The sequence below is a fragment of the Schistocerca gregaria genome, chromosome 1, assembly GCF_023897955.1.
Source record: "Schistocerca gregaria isolate iqSchGreg1 chromosome 1, iqSchGreg1.2, whole genome shotgun sequence".
Taxonomy (NCBI): Eukaryota; Metazoa; Arthropoda; class Insecta; order Orthoptera; family Acrididae; genus Schistocerca; species Schistocerca gregaria.
Genome location: NC_064920.1, coordinates 10873494 through 10882335, shown reverse-complemented (window position 1 = coordinate 10882335; position 8842 = coordinate 10873494). Strand labels below are relative to the sequence as shown.

The 8842-nt window shown below is 40.4% G+C and overlaps 1 pseudogene; it reads left to right on the top strand.

Moving 5' to 3' along the window:
• Positions 1-3155: 3155 nt before the first annotated feature.
• Positions 3156-6534, top strand: LOC126284859 (RNA-binding protein Pasilla-like; annotated as a pseudogene).
• The last annotated feature ends 2308 nt before the right edge of the window (positions 6535-8842 follow it).

The following is an 8842-nucleotide window of genomic DNA, read 5'->3' as shown; positions in this document are numbered from 1 at the left end:
GTTACAATTTAAATTTCTAAAATTTTCACATCAATGCAACATGCCTATGACTTTCCCATCGCTAAAGAAATTAAATGTTTCATTGTATTGATGACATTAATCAATGTTTTTTTACTTGCCATTCATAAAAATAATTAGTTGATAAAGCCTATGTCTGAAATTCATTTTAACGAAGTTTCGAATTTTGAACACTAGAGTACGTGACAATGAACACGAGAAAGTGGAAATAAAATAAATTTTTTCTCATAGATATTCATTTTCGATTCAGTGGCCTTCAGTCACACAAAAATTGACGTAACACTTGCAATAGTAAGTGTAGTCTGAGCTACCCCTGAATAAAGATGTCATCATTTAAAAGAAAAGGCACTCTATTCTAAGGTTAATTGCCGGGAATCCGCGAGGAAAAACTTTCGCTCTTCGTATTTGTCGTCTGTAACTATCACAAAAGCGAAAGTATTACTCAACCAAGAATAGATGGCCCCTTCCTCCGACGCTTACCGACTATTACCGAACTGAAATCGTAGCGCTGCCAACATATGCAGTCTGTCTAAAAATGTGTCGTGCTGTATTATTTCAGTAGGTATTTTTAATGAAGTAGCCACACAGTTGAACATGAACACATATGCAACGGTCTTCAACGAAACCAGGCGATCGTTACTCCGCTCTAAGCTTATAGTGCATCAGTAGTTAAGCGCAGGTGTATTTCCGGCACATGCGCCTCGCCCTATGTAGTATCTACTTTTCTCTGTTCCATTTGTGTAGAATTGAGTCTCTTGTGCAGTTGTTTGTGCTACCTATTTACCTATAATTCGTTCAAATGGCTCTGAGCACTATGGGACTTAACAGCTGAGGTCATCAGTCCCCTGGAACTTAGAACTACTTAAACCTAACTAACGTAAGGACATCACACACATCCATGCCCGAGGCAGGATTCGAACCTGCGACCGTAACGGTCGCGCGGTTCCAGACTGAAGCGCCTAGAACCACTCGACCACTCCTGCCGGCTTACCTATAATTATGAGAGATTATGTGGAAGACATTGACCGTTCGTGTACTCTTACTCCACCAAGAAAAATAACCATAAGGCGACTGGACAAGAAAGTCGCCTCACAACATCTGTGGTTAAAGAACCCGGCTTTTAAGGACTGGCTTTTGCCAGACTCCACTGATTCAACTAAAGCTAAGTGTTGCATTTTGCCCGGGAACATCGATGGTAGCTGAAATATCTAATTTGTAATTCACATCACTACCAAAAAACATATAAATAACAATCCTAGTTCTAGTGCAAAGACGCAAACATTAACATCGCTTGGAGTCCAAAGATAAAGCACGTGCAGAAATTAAACTTGCTCCATTTTTTAACAGAGCATAACATTTTGGTTTGTTGACTATTTGATACCTTTATTAAAAGAAGTTGTGAAGCATTCTAAATTAATTAAGGAAACAGCTCAAACGAGCTAAAGTAACAGCAGTGTTAAAAAACGTTCTTGGAGAAGGTCATAGAGCAGAATTAGCCCAAAAAGTACAAAAATATAAATTTTCGGTCATGACGGAAGAGACAATTGACATTTCAACGGTCAAAACTGCTTGCATTGTGGTACGCATTTTGATCAAGGAGCTCAAAAAATATGTATCACATTTTGGGAGTTGCACAAAGCTTTTAAGGAAAGAACCGATGCTGATGATATTCCCACAGCCAGTGCCAAGAATTTATATAGATTCACCAGCTATAATGCCCCACTGAAAAATGTTATAGGCGTTGGCTCAGATGGGTATAGCGTCATGTTTGCTCTCAGATGGGTATAGCGTCATGTTTGCTGAAAACGACTCCGTAAAAAACTAGATTACAAAGTGGTTTTAAAGTAATCACAATAAAGAGATGTGCGTGTTACTCAGCCCATTTGTGTGCCAGGGAAGAATGTAAACGGATACCTGAAAGTGTAGAGCCCGTGATATTTATAACTTTTTAAACACAGTGATAAACACCAGTTTGATTTTCGCAACTTTCAGTCAATTGTTGAAGTGAGTCCCACAAAATTCTTAAGCTACCTCAGACACGATGGCGTTCATTGTCAGGAGTGACATTCGAGTAGGGGGAAGTCCTACTTCTATTTTTTATCGGTTTCATGACAAGTCTTGCACATAAAGCCAAAGCCGATGTTCGAAATCGGGCAGTATTTATTTCTGAAAAACTCAATAGCCCATTCTACAAACTTTAGTTTGTTTCCTTGAATGGTCGCTCTCTTTATTTAATAATTTAAATCTGGAATTTCAAAGCGAGAAAGTAGTTATTCACAATCTACATGAGAAAATACGTGAATTCTACCAGAATATTCTATTGCGTTATTTACAACGCGAATATGTCAGGAGGGCAAACATAGGTGAAATAGACCCTGAAAGTCAGCGACATGAACTCCATAACACTAAATTGTATCTTGCAGTCAAACTGTACGAGTTCTTAAAACATTCAGATGTGGTCAGACATCCTGCAGATATTGAACAATTCTTCTCATGTTGCAAAAATTTCTACAAAGTTGCTGGCACAGAAATAAAGAAACGATACAACATGGAGCACCCTGTGTTGTCAAAGTTACAAGTTTTCAAAAGAGTCAATGCACTCTCACAATTTTAGGACCCGTTTCCCAATACTACAACACTAACGACTCTTACTGAAGTGGTTTCGCTTATAATTGCACCAGATGATCATAAAAAAGAAAAAGATAAGTTTTGGGAGCTTTTACTGAAAACTGAAGCTTTTTCTGAGCGGGCTCTTTTTGCTCTAACTGCACTGTCCCACCCTCGTAAAATGCTGACTGCGAGTTAGTTTTCAGTAAGGTTAATTTGATAAAAACAGACATGAGAAACCGGCTAACTGTGGGTAGTGTGAACAGGACACTTGTGCTGCATAGGTCGTAAAAGGACCAAAACATACTGGAAATGGCGGCAATTTTGCACTGACAAAAGACATATGTAGCTGTATGAGTAGGGAAAAATTATATGGCAACATAAATAAGAATGATGACAGCAAGGCTGCGGATGTACCTGATGTTTTATTTGGAGACAGAACTAAGACTACAAAATACCACAAAAAATGTGATAGTTGTATGCAAATGTAAGTTACATGGCGCCACAGTTGAGTGATCTGTGGCGGTGTCATGGCGTAAGTCGCACATCTAATGGCAGACCAGGAACGAAAAACACTTCGGCATTACCAAACGTTAGCTAAAGCAACGAAGAGGAGTTTCCCCCCCCCAATGAGAAGCGAATATATTCCAGTCAGATAAAAACACAGTTAACTATAGTGCCTTGAAGATCGTCTAAATAATAATAATAATATATCACGTACCTGTGTAATTTTATAAAATAATAAATTAGTTACTTCCGAGAGTGAAATAAAATTTTAGTTGTTAACCGATATTAAGCATTGACGTGTTCCAGTACTTCTCATCTCACCATCTCTATATCTCTATGCTCCTCCTCACCCCCCCACCCCCCCTTCAACATAAATTCCAAACCAACAACCTCCTTCCAGTTGCCATGACCAAGTATATCCTCACCCACAATTATTTCTCCGTGGCATTACCTACAAACATTAGCTGTGGGCACCAACATGGTACCATCCTATGCCAACCTATTCATAAGCCATTTAGAGGAATCCTTCCTAAACACCTAGAATCCTAAACCCCTCACCTGCTTCAGATTCATTGATGACATCTTTGTGATCTGGATCAAGGGGGAGGTGATGATGATGATGATGATTATTGGTTTGTGGGGCACTCAACTGTGCAGTCATCAGCACCCATACAAGATCCCAATTTTTTCACAGACCAATTTTTTACGCAGTCCAGCCTAGCCACTGTCACGAATTATGATGATGAAATCGTGAGGACAACACAAACACTCAGTCCCCAGGCAGAGAAAATCTCCAACCTGGCTGGGAATTTAACCCAGGACCATGTGATCCAGAGGCAGCAATGCTAGCCACTAATCCATGAGCTGCAGACTCAACGAGTAGGACACCCAATCCACATTCCTCCAGAACCTCAAGAGCTTTTCCTCCATTCGCTTCACCTGCTCTTACTAAACACAACAACCACCTTCCTTGATGTTGACCTCTGCCTCCAGGATGGCTACACCAGTACCTCTGTCCATATCAGACCTACTAACCAACTGTAATACATCTACTTTGACAGCTGCCTCTTGTTCCATACCAAGATGTCCGTTCCAAACAGTCTAGCCACTTGTGGCCATCACATCTGCATTTTTGAGTCGTCCCTCTCAAAATATATTGAATTTCTCACTGAGGACTTTACAGATTTTAGTGCTCGAATGGGAGGAACAAGAGGCCAAATGGGTGAGGAAAATGACTAACGAAGGCCAGGAGGATTCCAGGAACATAGGGAGAGTTCCCACCTGCACATTTAAGAAAATCTGGTGCTGGTGGGAAGGATCCATATAGTACAACCCATGAACCATTCATTGAAATGAAGAATGTGGTGTTGGGCAGCATGATCAGCAACAGGGTGGTCCACTTGTTTCTTGGCCACAATTTGTCAGTAGCCCTTCATGTAGACAGACAGCTTGTTGGTTGTCATGCCCACATAGATTGCACCACAGTCGTTGCAGCTTAGCGTGCAGACCACATGACTGGTTTCACAGACAGTCCTTCCTTTGATGGGATTGGCAAGGTTTGCAACGGACTGGAGTCAGTGGTGGTGGGAAGATGTATGGGACAGGTCTTGCATCGAGGCCATGAGCCGTGAGATAAGGGGTTGGGAACAAGGGTTGTGTAGGTGTGGACGAGTATATTGTGTAAGTTCAGTGGATGGCAGAAGACCATCAGCCCTGCCTGAATAGGGAGAGAAAGAAAATTAACAGGTCATTCTGAATGAGTCGTATAACCAAACTTCATAACCATATTTTTCATCCAACAAATAAAACAGTTCATCTGTAAGTTTGCCCAGCACTAATACAGTCATAACTGTTATCGGAAAAATCTAATCATTCTTGCAGAAGAAACAGATCAGTTATAATTGAATTTATTTACTTTACAATCTGTAAAGGCCTCAGTTAGAAATTCAATATATTTTTGTAAGGCATTTGGAAAGGAAGTGTTCAATAGGGGTAAGACCATGGGTATTAGAGATGTTAGAACAAAAGATGTGGCATCAATAGTCACTATTAATGCCACCTCTCCCTCCCCAGCCCAGCATTGTCCTTACCCCCACCCAGTTGCCTCTCCCATCATGCAATACTGCTGCTCATAGTCTGGCTTCAGCTACCAGAGACTGTTGTCACAAGTGTGTGTGTGTTTGTGTGTGTGTGTGTGTGTGTGTGTGTGTGTGTGTGTGTGTGTGTGTGATCTATTTTTGACAAAGGCCTTGTTGTCTGAAATGTTATTTTGTGACTGTCTTTTTGTTGTGCCTATATAGGACTCGGCATCTGCTCTATAGGGTGACGAGCAACTATCCTTTTCATAATATTGTTGATGCAAGTATTGTGTGTTAAAAGAAACACTGCACTCCCACACTCTGCAGTTGAATTGTCGTAGCATAAGCTGTTCCCACAAGCATTGGCCATCATTGTGACAGCAAGGTAGCGTCGTTTGACGCACTTGTGTGTCAGCTTAGCGGTCGCAGTGCAGTGTGGCGGTTCACACGGGTACGGATGCATGTCCGTCCACAGAAATATCAGATTCGAGGAAAAGGCTGCTAGACGGTGATGTCGAAAATGAGGTTGCGAAGAAATGACACTATGCTGGAGGTGGGGTCAGCACTTACTACTCCAGATTGTTGGTACTGAGCACTGCTGCTGGAGCTATGCTAGGAAAGGGTGGAGAGACAATAGCTCAGCTGCAGAAGGATACGGGTGCGAGAGTTAACGTGTCACAGGCCAATGACTTTTGTCCCTCCAAAAGAGAAAGACTGTGGATGCCATATCTCTGTTTTCATCTTCATCATGGAAAAAAGAAAAAAGAACAAGTTGAAGGCAGTTGAAACCAGATCTGAATGCTAAACAGGCTACAGATTTTGACAGAAAAGAACTGCTGAGCTTGACAAGAGGGTTGAAACACTGGTACCAGACAGCACTGCTGGCACGGTTGTTGGCAAGGCAGTTACATTAAGTAAATTAAAGAGGAGAGTGGTTCATGGGTCAAGATTTCTCAAAAAGCAAAAGATCAGATTCTTCAGGAGAGATGTGTAATTCTTATTGGTGACATGGAAAACAATGAGACTGCCTGGAAAATAATTTTGGTGAAAATTGTTGAAGACCCTCACAGCCTTAATGTGAGTTATGCAGATGTTTCTTATTCTGTAGTTAATTATAACCCAACAGGCTCTCCATATGCTAATAGTGGACAGCGTGCACCTACGTAGCTTGACTACGAGTCTGAATACTACTGTCAGTTGCAAGCTACTAAATGGACTAAACCTAAGCCTGAATTTAGGATCACCAACAGCAGGTACGTCATTGACAACCCAGTTACTGGAACACATACAAGTTGTATTATGTGGAAGTGGCTTCTCAGAATGAGTGACAGGAGAAATAATGGTTGCAACGAGCACGTCAGCTCCCTGCAGAATCATCAGCATGGGCCTCAGACTGGCAGGAGTAGGGACACTGCAGGGACAGCGGCTGGGGGCAGTGGTTCAGCTGGCTACTGAGGAGCGGATGTGCCTGCTCTAGCATGTTTGGGCCAATTTTGGCACAGTGTCAGCAGTTATCAGCCCGACTGACCATTTTGATTGCCCAAAGGGTGGCTAAATACTTTCAGGCAACAAATGAGCTCTCCAGGTGCATCCTCACCTCCATCTCTCAACAGCGATTCATTTTGTTTAGGCACAGGTGGTGCAGACTCACCACTGCTGAAGGAAGCAAGTATAGATCTCAAGGAAGATCACAAGAGAGTCAATGTGGAAATACGTTGGTGTGATACTGGACCTGGTGGCTGTGCACATGTTGAAATCTGACATCTGTCAGGAGTGAGTATATGGATACTGAAGAAAGGAACAGTAAGGCTGTGGGTATCGGGGATGTTAGTGTAAAGGGAGGTGGCATTGACAGTCTCTATTAAAGATGTCTCACTTACCAATGTGTATAAAATAGTTCACTCATTGTACAGAACACTGCACTGAACTCTCAGCAACTGTAGTTAGAAGTTTGCTGCTCGCGCACAGAGAGCAGCGAGCACCGAGTTTCCGAGTAATTAAATTATGGTGTAAGATATTTTTGTTCTGGGATCAGTTTGCTATGAAAGTTATCAGCACACGGGGACCATTTCGTGAACAGCATTATTAGGAAGATTATTAATGCACAGGGATCACTTAGTTTAATTAAAGAGATTAATAGTAAAGTTCAGGAGTTTACACAATTTTAGAAAGATTGTAAATGGGGCCAAATTCGTATCATATTTTCACAGTTGGGAATGCACAAAGTCACCCAAAGCTGAACAATAGCACAATTGCAGTCAACTGACCAAACCAGTAAGAGTACAAAATCGAACGAGAAAAAAAGAATCTTTTGAAGGAAATGCATGTCTAGGTCCCATTCTGCAGTAACACTGACAAGGATAATTTTGAGTGTAAAACAAAAATGTTGAGCTATTACTTAATTTCCTTGAAAGCTGTTGCTGGTACTGTCATTTTGGCAGAATAGGTAGCAAAACATTTGCAGAAAATTGTCTGTTGTTCTATAATTAGATGACGTATGCCAGTAAATTTGTTACAAGTTGGATGAGTGTGTGAAGTTTTGTGGAATGTGTTCAGTGGATGAAATGTTTGTGGAAAGTTGCCTTTTGTAGGTGCCGCACTAATAATCCTTGTTCAGTGATAAATATACTTCAGTGTTACATGAACATCCTGCACCCTTGTTGGCAGCAATCCTTTTATAAAGTGTCTGTGTTAGCCGCATTGATGCAGTAATTGTCTAGGAAGTTTCCGCAAGGGATAATGGTTCTGTTTTCTCTGTGCTTATTAGCATGTCGTGTTTTCTTATAAAGTTAATCACAATGATGAAAAATGAGTGGAACACACATCTTTGCTGTGAGTATGACATCCGTACGCATTTTTCAAATTGTAGGGTTTTATCATTAACAGATTCATAGGTGAAACGTGATAACTACTGTATAGATGAGAGTCTTCAGTGTCAAGTTTCCATTATATTTTTATTGTCATAACCTTTTTATTATTATTATCTTTAAGATAAAAATAGTGTACAGGAGAACAACTTGCCCTTACTGACACAAAGATCATGATTGTTTTGTGAGAAATTTAGTTGATGCAAATTTTCCAGAAAAGTTTCTCTAAAATTGTACACTATTTATGTATATTGTACAGTGCTTCCTGGGATGAACAAATTGTGAGAAAACCAGTATGTGAGTAAGAAATCTCTTGTTAATCTTTGTTTTTCTGTTTTGTAAATTTTAAAATGTTCCTAAGACCTATGAAAAATTTCCATTCTTGATGTCTTGATTTTTTAAATTTTATTTCAAGGTGGATGTATTTGAGGACCTAAGATATCATTAATAGCTGTTCATTAAACTGCTTTAAGTAAGTGAACTGTGGATGATATAATTTTTTCTTACAGATTATGGTGCATACATTTTCAAATGAAAATGTGGTAGATATTCTATGTTTAAGTGAACATTGCTGTAAAAAGGATGCGCTTGGTTACAAAGTATTGGATGATTACACACTACTTAGCTGCTATTGCAGAAAACAGCACTTACGTGGTGGGGTAGCAATATATGCAAAAACACGTCTTGCACCAAACTGTGGCAGGATGGATCTCAATATCCTTTGTGATGAAATGTATTTTGAAATATCAGGTCTAGTAATTGAGA